At 35.2% G+C, this 16,438-nt stretch overlaps 1 pseudogene; it reads right to left on the bottom strand.

The window, feature by feature from the left end:
- Positions 1 to 15,542: 15,542 nt before the first annotated feature.
- LOC118602482 lies at positions 15,543 to 15,661 on the bottom strand (annotated as a pseudogene).
- Between the last annotated feature and the right edge of the window lie 777 nt (positions 15,662 to 16,438).

Genomic DNA, 16,438 nt, shown 5'->3' with positions numbered 1-16,438 from the left:
CAATAGTTTTAAAACTTAATAAGAACCTACTTCACAGTTAGATGCATTCCTTACATCCCCCCACTGATTTAATGCAAATTATGAGTAAAGAATGTAGCAATTTAATAAATCACTGCAGTTTTGAACTTAGTTATAATAAGAATCCACCAGAAGAGTGATTTAGAAGAAAAACTATAAAAAGCATTCGGCTGATGTTGAATTGAATTAAGGCTTTTAGGGAGGTAAATGAAATAGTAGTTTACAAAAAAATAGGGTAGTTATTTTGAACAGCACAGAAAGCATTGTGCTTGTCTTATGCATACAATTGATATAAAGTAGTTATTTAGCTTCTAACTATTGTCATTTGAAGGGATGATCATCTATGAATTATTAATTAAAGCTGCAATCTGAGCCCAATAAAAATTAATATGTACCAAAACAATAGATTTCATTTCTGTCTGCACTAGATAATTACCAAAGTGATGCAATATCTTGCATAGAGCATTATCATGAAGGTCAGACCATGCCCTTTCGAACACAGCATTTTCCTTGGACTCTTTCTTAACATCTCTGAGGATCTCTGCTAATGTCATCACAGAGAAAGAGAAAATGAGGTCTCCTGTGTTATTAAAGTGCCATTAATTTGAAAAGAGAAAAATCTAACAGGAATTTAAAGAAAAGGCGTAGGTGGGAGAGGAAAAACATATCAAAATGTGAAAATCAAGTAAGACAACTTGTTCACATTCCAACAGTCTACAGCATACCACATTATACCTGACTCAGAAATGCTCTTTTAGCTTGGGGTATAAAATTAAATTACCACATTTCTGTGATTTTAGATCTTCAATTTTGATTTGAATAACTGTGTTCCTGAAGTTGCTTCACTACGTTTCTTCCTATTAAGGTAAAGCTTTTCATTATTTCAAGAATTATTCACACCTTAAATTTTTGGTCCTGAGAATAGTATTTGCTAATTTTATTCAAACATTTAAATGAAGGTTAGGTAATTATAGATACTGTTCATTATTTATTCAACTATTCAACAACTATTCCTTCTTTCTTTTCAGAAGCCTGATTTTATTCAGGCATTCACCCTATCCTGGGAAAATGCTGATTAGCTTAAGCCAATCTTAAGCATATCAGTACCCAGGAAACTGATGTTGGTTCTAGAATGAGCCTGTGATGAAAGTTGGCCCAGTCACGTTGGAGAGGAGAATTTATACTCTCTCATTCTCCTGGTAGACATGAACGAGAAAAATGAAGACTCAGTTGTCCATTTTCCTAGAATTCCCAGTGATACCTAAACCAAAACCTGACTACAGGTTCATACTTATTAAAATAAGTAAATGCAATCTGCCTGCAATTCCCAGTTTTAGTATAAAGTGCCCAATTTTAGAGAAGTGGTTCTGTATATTAGGTTAACATGTTAAGTTATTTGTTCTTTGCAACAGGATTACTGAAGGTTTGTGAAAACACAGGTTTGGCAGCCTAGAATTTCTTATGCTGAGGAGATGAAATGCTGAATAGAAAAGCCAAGTTCCAACTGCTTACCTGGGCATCTATTTTGCCCAGGTATGCAAAAGATATGCACTTGCTGAAAACATCTTTTACTCTCATCACTTACTTCGTGCTTCATAAATATTCATCTTTAATTGAACTCACCTGAAAGCTAATCAACTTTGAATTTAAACATTTGTCCAAAAATTTCAGATCAGTAGACAGGTATTGTAGAAAAATTACAGGTGTTCCTAAAGTGCATTTTGTGCCTAATGTACCTTAGAAATGTCTTTCTTTTGTTATTGAAGTTCCTTCCCATCATCTAATTGTCTTCTATTTTTCACCAATTTCAAGGAGTATAATAATGTCTTCATTTGGAATTTGTTTTTGATAAACCAGCATAAGCAGAAAAATTAACGAAAAACTAATGAATAAAAACTATTTGGTTAGCTGCAATTGCTTGTAACCATGACAGTGTCTAAATGTATAAAAATTTAGTATAATTAAGAAAAATGTGAATTTGACCATTAAGTGGTCTTAAAAATAATCCATTTGAATTCATCAAGGAGGACAGAGAATATGTTTTCTCTTTCAAATTCATCTTAATTAAATTTCAACCTCTTTGAGGGCAGGAAGTAGCCCAGACCAGTGGATAGAACATGAGATTTGAAATCAGACAGATCAGAAAGGTAACCCAGGTATTTATATCTCTTTGTGTCCTCTGCCAAGTTACTTATTCTCTCTAGGCCTAAATTTTCCAACTGTAAGATGAGGATAATAGTATCCGCTTGATGGGATTGTGGTATGAATTGAAGATCTAAGCATCCAACTCATTAAGCTTTCAAAAAGTATTTGCTCTCTTCGTATTTCCCAGCATATCCAGCTCAGGGCTTCACTTAGTGGATACCCAATGAATGTCTCCTAAACAAAATAAAATTGAATACTATAGCCACATTATGAAATATGAATAATTACAAATAGAACTTTTTTCAACTATAGATTCTTCTAGACTTTGGATGGCTTCCTATTTTCTCAGTATTTATCCTATCTTCCCACTCACTCCCAAACCAAAATGGAAAAGTAGTGCATGATTATGATCTATTTAAGTGTACAAAAATTCGCATTTTATACACTGGTCTGGGTTAGGTCAAGAAAACAAGGTCATTATCAGCATTATGGGAAGAATTGATGGAATATAGAAGTTAAGGCTACACAAACAGAAGAGGATGCGGCAGTGAAGGTTTTAGAATATGATGGCTGGAGCATCTCTCAACTAGAGAAGGGAAAAGCCATTTATCCCTGGGAAGTTTGAGAAGCTGCCACAACCATAAAGTGGGACCTTGCAGGGAGGTCTGGAAACCACTTCCTCTGCCACAACTTAGAGAAAGGTCTGGGGAAGTCCAGGAAAGTGCCAGAACCACTAAGTGGAAGCTTATGAAGAGGTCTAGACACCAGCTGCATCTCACTATCAGGACCTTCCCAAGATAAAAGCTTCCACCTCACTTCAGCCTTCCAGATCTCACTCAAGTTCCTCCCATTGGCAACTTCTAACCCAACACCATGCAGGGAAAGGATCTGGGGGAAATGTTGTTCTCTGCCTTAAAAGGAGCTGCTGGTAATGGCGGTAAGTTGGAAACAACCAAACCAGAACAGTCCGTACAATGCCCTGGTTCATTCATCAGCTCAGCATCCATCCTGTTACTAGAACCATCTTTAACTTTCAACAACAATAACATCACAATTCCACCTAAAAGTCCACCTTACTGATAATTCTTTAAAATACAAAGCAAGATAAGCCCATTGTCCAAAGGCAAAATGATACAAGGACTTCAGTTTGAGAAGGACCTAGGTTCAAGTACTAGCTCTCTGAGTTCACCATTATATGATCTCCGATAAATTACAAACCTCTTTGAGCTTTAACTTAGCCAAATGAAAAATAAGAAAACCCATCTTCTAAGACTTCCGTAGGAATTCACAACATGAAATGTCTAGCTCATAGTAAGTGCTCAGCAAGTATTAGCTTTTATCAATATTATTTGAAATGGCATGGAGAAGTTAACATTTCCTGCTAATAACCTTTCCTGATGTTCAGCAGCATATCAAATTGTTTTCATGTCCAAATGTATGTATACATTTTTGCATATCGCATCAACTGTCAAAAAGAAATATTTGCTGAAATTTCCAAATTTAAATGATCAATTTCTGGTTCCTGTTTAGGTAGTCTAAAATAAAGATACAGAAAAGTGGTTAAACTGTCAAGAGTTGGCAACAAAACCTAAGAAAAAGAAGGCTAAAGATCTGAATTCTATGCAAGTTGCACAATCAGCTCCTAAAGAATAGGGAATTAACTGTTTATCCAAAAAGGCAGCAGTTCTGTTTTATCTAAATTATGCCTGGGGTGACTTCGGGAAGGACTCAGCTTCCTCTACTACAAAGATCTAACTTATAAGTTTGTAACTTGATGCTCTGACTTCATGTCAGAGGAGAAAAATCTCAACTCAATTATCCCTAACAGAAAACACAAATTTGTTGACGCTGGCAGGCTACAACACCATGAAAAATTATAACTGAAGAGAAAAGACCAAAAAAAAAAAAAGAAAGAAAGAAAAGAAAAACTGTGGAAGTCAGAATACTTGAGATGTATCTCTTCGTAACTTGGATGGTTGTTCTTTTATTTGGACAAAGCATACTGAAGATTTTTCAATGTTTGTACAGTAACTCATCCATACTTATGATATAATATCTAAAAGGCAGCCAGAAATCCCAACCTTGAAGGCTGCCAACCATGAAAAATTACTTAGCACAACAATGATCTTTCTTAACCATAAGTGACGTTATCGTGGGCCATGCTTCCTAGATGGACTTGGATTGAAACAGTACTCTACCCTAGGGCTGTTAATTGTGTACACATGCATATTGAGAGGGGAGAAAGGGAAAATACAAAATGCAAATGAATTAAGTTAACTCTTAAAATACCACAAATCTTTAGTAAATGGGTAAATGGACTTTTTGAATGATAGTTCTTTGAGTTATGAAAAGTCATTTTTTATTATGTGTGCTGGGTGTGCAAAAATCCTAGAAATTGTAGGATCCTTAAAATTATATTTATGATTCCAAAAATTAAGTGTAGGTGCCAAATATAGGTTGTATAGACAAATTTAAGTGAATCTCAGTACAGTGTTTGGCTCTAACACTAAAATAACAGGACTTATGAGAAAAATAATAAAGGCAAACTATTCAAAATCCAAAAACTTTGAAACCAGTCTCCTCTACAATAACCCTTTAATTTCTGGACATTTTTAATGGCTGCAAACTTTTCCAAATGCAGAGGAGATATACATCTACCTCCCATTGTTCCTAATTTTGTCTCCTGAAAAACTGAGGAAAAAAATTTTTTATATGAACTCCTAAAATGACACCATGGTTTTTTTCCTCTCAGTTAAATATGTATAAATTTTCTTAATATTATTTAGGTTTCAAATTCCTTCTTTATTTTCTGTAATTTCCTTAATATTTTCTTCATTTAGTCAGTCTCACCTTCCAGGTGCGGCATCGAAATGAAGTGTGATGAATGAGATGAGATCTGGCTAATGGGCCATTATTTCTCTATACTTGCCACCTTCTTGTCACTGTGGCCTATCCATCTATTTATAAAGTCTAGGACTGAATTAGGTTTTAAGCAGACATATTACACTATCGATTTGTCATGACCTCATCACTGACAAAACTTCTAGTCTTTTTCATAGAAATTAATGTTGACATGTCTTCTTCATTCTGTATTTCTTCAGCTGATTCTTTAACTCATTGTAACACTTTACATTAACCTCTATTACATTTTATCTTGTTAAATGTGAGTCATCTTTGATTTCAATCTGATTTCAGATCTTAATTCTGTTATCCAATAGATTAGCCAAATCTCCAAAGTCCACATTTATTACCTGTTTTCTAAGCACATCAACAAAGTTGAGTAGGCAAATTCTCAAATACCTGATGCACATAACCAGCCAACTCCTGACAAAGATATTGATTACTTTCCATAAGTACAACCTAGCATTCAATGGTTCACATAGTCCCTTAAATATATCATCATCCTGACTACGTGTCTCTTCTTAGTTCACAAAGATATTACCTCTATAAACCTAACATGCTCATATACCTGTACCATTATCCTCATCAACCTAGAAGCGTTATTAAACAAAGGAATTTTAGAAATTTGAAAAGCTTTGTTCTAAATAAATTCATAATTACTTGTAGCAAGTACTTTTGCTTTTCTGAAGGGTTGAAAATATGTATTTTAATTACTCTGAGTATTTTGACACAAATTGATCATCAAGCTCATCAATCCATAGTATTCAAAATATTTTTCTTTTAATTTCAGAATTTTAATATCTATTCTGGCAGCATTTGCTAATTTCTACTTTTTCAGCATCCCATATCATTGTCTATCCAAATCCATGATCTGAATTACTCAAGCTTTGATACCTAAATGAAGTCTAGTCAGGCAATTCCTCTCACCTCATTATTCACCTTCAATACTACCTAAGTTACCTTTGGTCTTTTTCATTTTCACATAAATTTTAGAATCATCTTATCACGTTACATACATATAAATGCAAGCACATGAAGTGTTGGACTTTTTAGTGAGATGGCAGTGACCCTAAATCAATTTGGAGAGTCTTGGAATACTGAAATCATATACCTTTTCATTTATTTAGGTCTTGAAATTTTTTTCTGAATAATGTGCTATTTCCGTATAGGGGTTTTGCACATCTTTTGATCGATTTATTTGATAAATTTTTTGATAGTTTATTTTATAGGTGTTTTTATATTTTTATATTATTATAAATTGCATTTTTTAACTTTTTTATTTTTTCATGATGTATAAAATAAAATCGATTGAGCTAAAATATAACTTTGCTAAATTTACAAAATTAATCCTTGAAATTTATCATTAGCTTCTTGAATTTTTTACCTAAAATTTGATATCGCCTTTGAATAATTATAACTTCATTTCTCTTTATCTACTATTTATAATTTTTACTTATCTTCATTGCCTTCTTAAACTGATTAGGATTTCCACTAAATTGTTGAAGTCTTAATAGAGGGCATCTTTCAATTGGTCCTAATCACAAGGGGAAAGTTCTAACTATTTAACCTCTAAGTTAATTCAGCTGTACGATTTTTAGTAAATATCCTTTATCAGATTGAGGAACTCTCCTTCTATCTATACTAAGACTCTCTTAATCATAAATTTTCTCAAATTATTTTACATATATTTATAATAGTTTTGTTTTTTGATATTTTAATGTGATGAATCATTGACTTATCTTCAAAATTTAAACCAACTTTGCATTCTAGGATATAAAACACTCAGTTGTGTTATATATTGTTAGATTTTATTGGTGATTATATTGTTTAGGATTATTGCACATTTGTTAATATGTGAAATTGTCTTGTAATTTTTCTTTCTTTGTCTGGAATCAAGGTTTAGAGAACTTCCATAAAATGAGAGATTGGAGATTATTCCCCCACTATTTCTGAAAGGATTTGCGAATCATTGCCACTAAGTCTTTTTTAAATGTTTAAGTGAATTCAGTAGGATGTAGATTTCATTATCATATCATTCATTTTAAAATATATGATAGTTTTCTATTATTTTTTGATTTTTAGATTAATTTCCTTGTGATCAGAGACTCTCTCTAAATTTTTCAATGTTTTTTGAGAAGAGCTCATCCTAAGTCTCTTCTACCTCATTTTCTACTTCTAATAAAGTTCTTTCCCTCAGGTGTTCTCCATACTTTAACTGCCCCATTTCTCTAGGCCAGCACTGCTCAACAGAACCTTCTGTGATGACATAAATGTTCTTTATCAGCACTGTCCAATGCAATAACCAGTAGCCACGTGTGGCTATTGAGCACCTGAACTGTGGCTAGCGGAATCGAGGAACTGAGTTTTAAATTTATTTATTTTAAGTTAATTAAATCTATATCTAAATAATCAAGGTGACTAGTGGCTACTATATTGGGCAACACAACTCTAATCAACTCCTCTCTTTGTTAGTCAGGTTCTAGTCAAGAAGGAGTTACTTAAATAGAGAGAAAGTAATATAAATAATTGTTAACTAAAATATAAATTTGTTAAGTAGAGAAAAAAGAGAACTCTAAGGCATCACAAAAGTAAAACTACAGAAACCAGCTTCCTTCCCTAAAATTGAAGGAACAAATGAAAGACTTCAGAATAGTTAAACTTAAAGTGTGGAGGAGAGGTCACCACGAGCTGGGACTTAGACCTCTGAAGAAGGAAATGGGGGTGAGGGAAAGGGCTCATGCAATGAGTAGGAAAAATTGCAAACCTTATGCTGCTGGCAAGGTGAAGGAGCGCTGCTGGGGCGATGCTCACGAGAACTTGAAGCAAACCGGAAGCTGGAACCAACAAGGCGCAAGTCCCTTCGGCCCCCTCCATTCTTACAATCTCCCTCTTGCGCCCTCTGTTGGCAGAGTAAAACAAGGCAAGCGAAAAATGACGCAGAGTCCAGGTGCGAGCATCACCAAGCTGACTACAGAAAGGTGGGTCCTAAGCTGAGAGCCCAAACTGGCATACTCTCATTTGTTTCTCCATTCTCCCCTTCTCTCTTACTTTCCAAGAGCCCAATCCTATTTGGTCTCTGGGGAAAAAAGCAAACCATCAAGCATGCTCTGAGAACCTTCCAGTACTCATACCGATCAATAGTATCTTAGATCTTTATTTCAATTTCAGTAGGAGATGGGGGAGGGGGTGTGAAACTGGCCCTCAGCATATGAGAAAAGAATGCATAAAGAGCAATCTAAAGATAAAGCTGTCACATTTTAACCTACTTCTGATAAAGATGCTGGTAGAGAGAAATACTTTCTACTAAAAGAGAAAGAGCAAATACAAAGAGCGGGAACTGATACCCTCATGTCGTGAATCAGTAAGGACTGATGAGGACCAAGAGAACGCACGCCTGCCCAGCCACCCGTAGACTGCAGTGTGGAAATGTGAGCCCCGTGTTCCCAGATCTAATTTTTTGAGAGATGCCAGAAATCTGGATTTTTATGTGAAAGCTTCCAATTTCAAAATGTTGGCTCAACAATTTTTAAAACATTGTACAAGCCAAATGAAACACTGTAATGGGCCAAATCTCGCCTGTGGGCCATGGTTTGGGGCTTCTGCAGTGCTGCATGCACATGAAAGGGGATCTGCAGCAATATATGGATCTCGAGTATCAAATCATTTGGCCCATGGGCAAGAACAGCCTCGTTCAAGGTTAACCGATAACGTGAATTTTAATGTAGTGTTGGTTTATTACATTAGGCTTCCTTTGCTCTTCCTCTTGTTATTTTATTTTTCCTTCTTTTCTTTTTCTCTCTCTCTTTCTTTCTTTCTTTCTTTCTTTCTTTCTTTCTTTCTTTCTTTCTTTCTTTCTTTCTTTCTTTTTCTTTCTTTCTTCCTTTCTTTCTTGCTATTGTTGGTAATAACATTATGACAAAGTCAGCCTAACTTAGCACTGTCAGCCATTAGATTGATCACTCACTCAAATATGGAGTTAATTTAAAAAGAAAACTCTGAGAGAAATAAACTATATAAATCAAATATAGAATCATTATTCTGAGGTTTTGAAATTTACTTCAAGAGAATTGGCACTGTGAGAGCAATCATCTATCATTGGGGCATCTAGTAGGATATGTAAACTCTAGGCAAATTGAAATAAACACTAATATCTATATATATGTATATATAAATATATATACACATATACATATACACATTGTACAGACCATATAATCACATATTAAGTCCATGTTCTTTGGCAGAAACTTCTGTACAGCTCTATTATACAATGATAACATATATTTCAAAATAAAATGTTTAGATATTAAAACCTGAATTCAAAGTTTTGTGATATTTGTTGATATTTGTCAAAGTTTCCAGTAAGTTTTTTGATGTTTGAGTATTAAAAATCTTTTTCCTATATGGAAGCTTTATACATATTCCTAAGCCACATGAAATAGACACTTTGACTTCTATGCAAAAGATTTGTGGTCTTTGCTAAACCACAATATAATTTCTTTTGTAGTAAAGATGAAGCCATAAATAAATATATGGACACACATTGTATAAACTGTGTCAAATGTTCTTGAGTTTCTTACTTGCTCTTACTCATCGGAATTAAATCACTACATATGCCACATTTTAAAGGAGTTGTAAATAGTGAGTGTCATCAAATATAATATTTATCTTCCTTTTCTACTTCCATCCAATTCAAATAAGTACTTTACCTACACTAAATACCATCAACTTTACCAATATTGAAGTTTACATTTGTAAAGAGAAACATTAGAGAGTATTGAAAGTTTGACTATTTTCTACTAAAACTATGTCTAAAAAGAAATTATTGGGCTTCCAGTCAAGATGGAGGAATAGGTAAACACCATGCTTGCCTCCTCTCATGACCACATCAAAATTACAACTACAGAAAAAAAACATCATTGAGAAGCACCTGAAATATAGCTGAAGACATCTCCTACAACTGGGGAGAAGAGTCCACTTCAAGACTGGTAGGAGGGACAGACACAGAAGAAACTGGTCCCACACCTGAGTGTGGCAGTTAAAAGTCAAGAGGGATATCTCGGCTGTGGTGGTCCCCCAGAAAAGCGAGGGGTCCCAGTCCCACATCAGGATCCCAAGCCCAGGATTTCAGTGCTGGGAAGAGATGTCCTCACAAAATCTTAATGTGAAAACCAGTGGAGATTGTAGCTGAAATGGAGGTTGGTTAAAAGTCCTCTTAAAGGGCCTGCGTGCAGACTTACTTAATGATGGACTCACTTGGTCTGAGCTCTGGCGCTGGGGCAGCCACTCAAAAAGGTCCAGGGACACACACGGGAAAACTGAACTGTCTGGCTTCAAGGAGAGGACTGGAGGGACAGTAGAGTTGGCAGAATCCATTGTTCCCTTGTTCAGCTCTCCCCATGCCCAGCATGTAGACACAGGTGGCTGCCATATCTAAGTCTCCATCAATTTGATTGACACGATTTGCCCTGCCCAGTGACTCTGCCCCTCCCAACATGCAGGCTCGCCCAAGCTGCCTCCAGTGGTTTTCTTCCATAGAAATGGTTCTTGTTGAGGACTTTACTAAAATCTCTCAAAAGCTCATAAAACCCAAACAAGAAGCATCTGGACTTGGCATGCTCCATACCTCTTGGTGAGCAGCCCTAAGGCCAGCACTACCAGCAGCTGGCCTTCATTTGTGGCTTGGCCTCTCAAGGCACATCCAAGCTCAGAGTGGGTGATGGACACCTGCAGATTACTTGGTGGCTTACACCAGGTGGCCCCGGGCAGGGCACAGACTGCGGCTGAAGTTGGCCTGCAGCAGGGTTTCTTCCAGGAGGTATAGGCCTGCATGCCTGGTGGGTGGCTTCCATCTGAGCCAGAGCAACACCCGGGGCCACATCCAAGCAGAGGATCAAATCAGCAATTTAGAAGATAGCAGAAAACACCCAATCAGAACAATAAGAAAAAGTAATCCAAAAAATGAGGATAGTTTAAGGGGCCTCAGGGACAACATCAAGCGTACCAATATTCACATCACAGGAACAGCAGAAGGAGAAGAAGGTGACATGGACTGAAAACCTATTTCAAGAATTAATGACTGAAAACTTCCCTATCCTGGAGAAGGAAACAGACATACAAGCCCAGGAAGTTCAGAGTCCCAAACAGGAAGAATCCAAAGAGGCCTACACCAAGACACGTCATAACTTAAATGCCAAAGGTTAAAGACAAAGAGAGACTCTTAGGAGCAGCAAGAAAAAGCAATTAGTTACCAACAAGGGAACACCCACAAGACTGTCAGTCAATTTTTCAATAGAAGCTTTGCAGGCCAGAAAGGATTGGCAGGAAATATTCAAAGTGATGAAAAGCAAGAACCTACAACCAAGATTATTCTACCCAGTAAAGTTACCATTTAGAATCAAAGCACAGATAAAGAGCTTCCCAGACAAGAAAAGTCTAGAACTCATCATCACCAAGCCAGCATTACGGGAAATGGTGGAGGGACTCCTTTAAGAGGAAAAAAAGAAGAAAAAAAAAGATCAAAAATATAAATAATAAGATGGCAATAACTACACATCTATCAACAATTACTTTAAATATAAAGGGATTAAATGCTCCATTCAAAAGAAAGTGCGGCTGAATGGATAAGAAAACAAGACTTTACATATGCTGTCTACAAGAGACTCACTTCAGATCGAAAGACATACATAGACTGAAATAAAGGGACAGAAAAAGATGTTTCATGAAAATGGAAACAAACAAAAAGCTGGGATAGCAATACTTATACCAGACAAAATAGACTCGAAAACAAAGGCTATAACAAGAGACAAAGGAGGAATTTATATGAAGAAACACAAAATACTGCTTCTAAGGAACATACTTACTGCAGCATTATTTACAATAGCTAAGATATGGAAGCAACCTTGGTGTCCATCAATGGATGAATGTAGAGAGAAGAGGTTGTATATATACATAGTGGAATATTACTCAGCAAAAAAAAAAAAAAGAATAAAATCTTGACATCTGCAAAAACATGGATGGACCTAGAGGGTACTGTGCTGAGTGGAATAAGTCAGACGAAGACAAATGCCATGTAATTTCACTTACATGTGGAATTTAAAGAACAAAATTTAAAAAAAAAAAAACAAACTCATAGATACAGAGAACATTTTAAAGGCTGCCAGTTGGGAGTGGGGTGAGTAAAAGAAAGGAAAGGATTGAGAAGTACAAATCAGTAGTTATAAAATAGTTATAGAAATGTAAAGTGTAGCATAAGGAATATAGTCAATAATAGTGTAATAACTATGTTTGTAAGTAATATAAATGTCTAATCACTATGTTGTACACCTGAAACTAACATAGTATCACATACCAAATCTAATTTAAAAAATAAATTACTAAAGGCTTGAAAATCTTTTAAAAATTATTTATGTAAGCTAAAGTGAAAGATAATCACTCTGTTAGAAATCTACCAGACTGCATCTTTAGGTCTCCCTGGATTATGCTCTACATCTGTCACACATCTTCGTGCTTAAGTCTCTAATGATAATCATTTCGCAAGGTGAAACACTCAAAAAGGAAAATAAAGTAGGCTTTTAGATGACAATAGTATTACATGTGAAATTTTGATACCCAAAAAGGGTAGCTTCTGTTCAAGTTTACTTTGGTTTTAAAAAATAGTATTCATTTATTAGAGTAATAAATTCATAAACTTAATTCCTTCTTAAACTTTTTAATTCAATATACAAAGCTTACTAATAACACCAAAAATTATTGAATGGTCACTTTTTTAAAAAGTTAGGTTAATTAATAAGCACATTTACAAACTTAGTTATTTAGTTATTTGGGTACTTCATTGTCCAATTTAAATAAAAAGAAACTTTCCAAGTGTTTAAGTAATTCTGTATATAATAAACATAGGTATAATGGATGTAAAGGTCTCTTAAATTTTTAATATTATTCATAAACTTCAATCTTTGAACTTAAAATCATAAGTCTAAATTGATTATGCAGATCATACATCTTACATTGGAATTCTTATCTAATGTTATATAATGGCTAATGGTACGCGTTAAGGCTAATAACCAATAACCAGTATTTTTTCCTTCCAGATTCATGGTAAAAATTTGCTTCCCTGTTCATTGAAGTTAGGCCTGGCCATGTGACTTGTTTTGGCCAATAAATATGAGCAAAAGCAACGTGTCACTTTCTAGTCAGAACACTTTAAGAGCCAGTGCTACATTCTCTGACCCCAGAAACATGTAACAGCGATGCTCCAGATAGCGGTGCTTTCTTCAGACTGTTCCCGATGAGGGCAGTACGAAGCATATTTTTCTATCCTGCTTTTTGCAGCAACATGGATGGACCTTGAGGGCATTATGCTAAGTGAAATTAGTTAGACAGAAAAAGACGAATACTGTGTGTTCTCTCATATCTGGAATCTTAAAAAGCTGAACTTATAGGCAATAGAATGGTGGTTGCAAGGGGCTGGGAGATTGGGGTAATTGGGGAGATGTTAGCCAAAGGGTACAAATTTCCATTTATAAAGCAGATAAGTTCCGGGGATCTAATGTACAGCATAGTGACTATACTGTATTACATACTTGAAAGTTGCTACGAGAGTAAATCTTAAATGTTCTCATAAAAAAAAATTTTTAAAAAAAGGTGATGGAAGTGTTAACTAACCTTACTGTGGTAATCATTATATAATATATACATGTATCAAATGATCACTTTGTAATCTTAAACTAACACAATGTTATATGTCAATTACATCTCAATTAATCTGGAAAAATAAATAATATGTTTCAACAAGCATATTTTCTGCCAGCCTTGAGTAACTTACAGTAGGAACAAGAACAAACTTCTGAGTCTCTACAATTTGGGGGTTATTTGTTATCATGGTCTAACCAAGCCTATCCTGATTGATACATAGACCAAATTCTCTTAGCTATTATAAATACTTATAATAACAATATAACAGTATTCTCAAGTACATGAATTATTGCTACTGTAGGTTTGACTCTATGAAACATTTCTATGCTTGATTCTAAATTTCCCTGAGGCTTGAAAGATGTTCACCCATTGAAGAAATCATCATCTCAAAAAACTGTGTTAGAGTTACCTCATGCAGTAATTTTTTAATATGTCTTCTCAGCTTACTGAGATTTCTTAACCCGAGAGAATGAAAAGAAAGTAAAATCTGGAATAGGGTAATTTTACCCATGAACCTGAATGCCAGACTAAGCTCTTTTATGTAGACACCATGTTGCGGGCTCCAAATTTAAAGGTTTGGATGTGAAGACCATGAAACTCATTTTGAGTTATATCATTATCTAATTTTTAAATCATATCAGTTAGGGTCTGTTATACCTAATATAAATACATTCTGCTTCAACTTCTTTTCATGGCTTTCCTATATCTTGGAATAGTAACTTATGTTTTAGAATGATATCCCAGTTGCAGTTTGGTTATTATAAGACATGGTTGACTTTATGTCACAACTTCTGAGGACAGCCCTTCGATGCTTAGCAGGTGTTTATTCTAAGAATTTTCTGATTTTCCAAGTTCACTAGTGGTCCTCTATGGCTTACCTTGATTGAACATGTGGTGCTTCTGCCTACCTGGAAACCACTGCTAGATGGCTGGATTCTCTTTACGTTCACTGACATAATTAATTTCATGTGTCCACTTGGCTGAGCCATGGGGTGGCCAGATATTTGGCCAGGCATTATGCTTGTTGTTTCTTTGAAGGTGTTTTCAATCAGATTAACATTTAAATCAGTGGACTTTGAGTAAAGCAATGGTCCTCTATAATTTGGGTGGGGTTCATTCAATCAGTTGAAAGCCTGAATAGAACAAAAGATTGGCTTCCCCCATCCCTCGAAAAAAATTTTCTCCAGTAGAATGTCTTTCGACTTCATCTGAGATATAAGCTCTTCCTAATTCTACTGCCTTTGGACTCAAAATGGAACATCAGTTGTCCTGGGTTACCAGCCTCCTCCTGGCCCCCACTATGAACTTCGGACTTGCCAGTCTCCACAATCAAGTGATTCAAGTCCTTATAATAAATATTTTTCTCTATATATAACATTGTCCAAATTGTCCTCACTCACTGCAAAACCCTATCTAATATATACATGTCATTCTCCTGTGTCCCTAGACCTTTGAGTTAGTTTGCATTTGTCTGAGCTTTGAAAGGAAACAGATTGGAAACCAATTTCTTCTTAATCTGCCTCTCATTTATTTTTTTTAATATTTAAGGAAAATGTATGACTTCAGTAAGAAAATTACAGAATGCACTTTCTGTGTTCAACAGTTATATTCCCTTCAGAGTACAATTTCAAGATTCCTTAAAGTAGTTGTTCATTCAAACAATTTTTATTGTTTTTGTTTTTGTTTTGTTTTGTTTTGTTTTTTAGACGAGGCAACCCTTGGTTGACCTCACAGATTGCAAGGACCTTGTCAGTTTACAATCCCTTATTTTTTAAAATTTTTTACACCTTCAGCACCTGGTCTTCCTAGGTGGTCTCCCATCCAAGTACTAATCAGGCCCAACTCTGCTCAGCTTCTGAGATCAGATGAGATCAGGCTTGTTCAGGGTAGCATGGCCATAGATTTATTGTGTTCTTATCACAAGGTGTCTTTGGAGAATTTGACATTCAAATAAAAAAAGATTCTCTTTTCAGAATATTGCCTTCTTACAATGGATTAGTGTGATAGGTAATTAGACTTAGGGAAAACATTGTAGGTCAAATATTGTTCTACATACCATGTTGAGTAGACACATGAAATGGTAAAAAGAAACAATTGAAAATCTGTCCTCTACTTACTCATTGAAAGCAGCAGAAGGTAGAGTCTCCCATAGATTTAGAATGTATTTGCCCAGGTTAGGGCAAAAAAATAGGATAGTAAATAGTTTAGCAGCTTCTTTATCAAAATGCCGAGTGTCAGTCCTCTTTAACAATTCATCTCACAATAATATGCACTCAGGAGAGACTATATTTATTTCATTCATGAGTCAGTTGAGCTTATGATGCAGGAAAAAGATGGAGAGCTAAATGCATTTCAGAGATTTTTATGCTATATGAATAAATGTAGGGGGGAAAAACTCATTTTATGCAGTAATTTGAGGGTTTTTAACAATCTTTTCCTCAAAGCAAGAGCAGTGATGAGGTGTGGAGGCCAGGACAAGAGAATTTAGAATCATGAAAATCTAGCTGAACTGTTTCTCCATCATGCAGGTGTGATTTTGTTAAGATTCAATCTCCTTGCCCATAAAAGAAGGTAATCATAGTTTCTCCGCAGGATTATTATTAGAAGTAAAGCTTATATATGTAAAATGCCTCAGAATAGGTCCTGACATGATATATGCTATTATTTTACACGGTTTTTA

This window comes from Rousettus aegyptiacus, unplaced genomic scaffold (genome assembly GCF_014176215.1).
Source record: "Rousettus aegyptiacus isolate mRouAeg1 unplaced genomic scaffold, mRouAeg1.p scaffold_m13_p_4, whole genome shotgun sequence".
Classification (NCBI taxonomy): Eukaryota; Metazoa; Chordata; class Mammalia; order Chiroptera; family Pteropodidae; genus Rousettus; species Rousettus aegyptiacus.
Note: the sequence above shows the minus strand (reverse complement) of the source record. Positions and strands in the feature narration are given on the sequence as shown.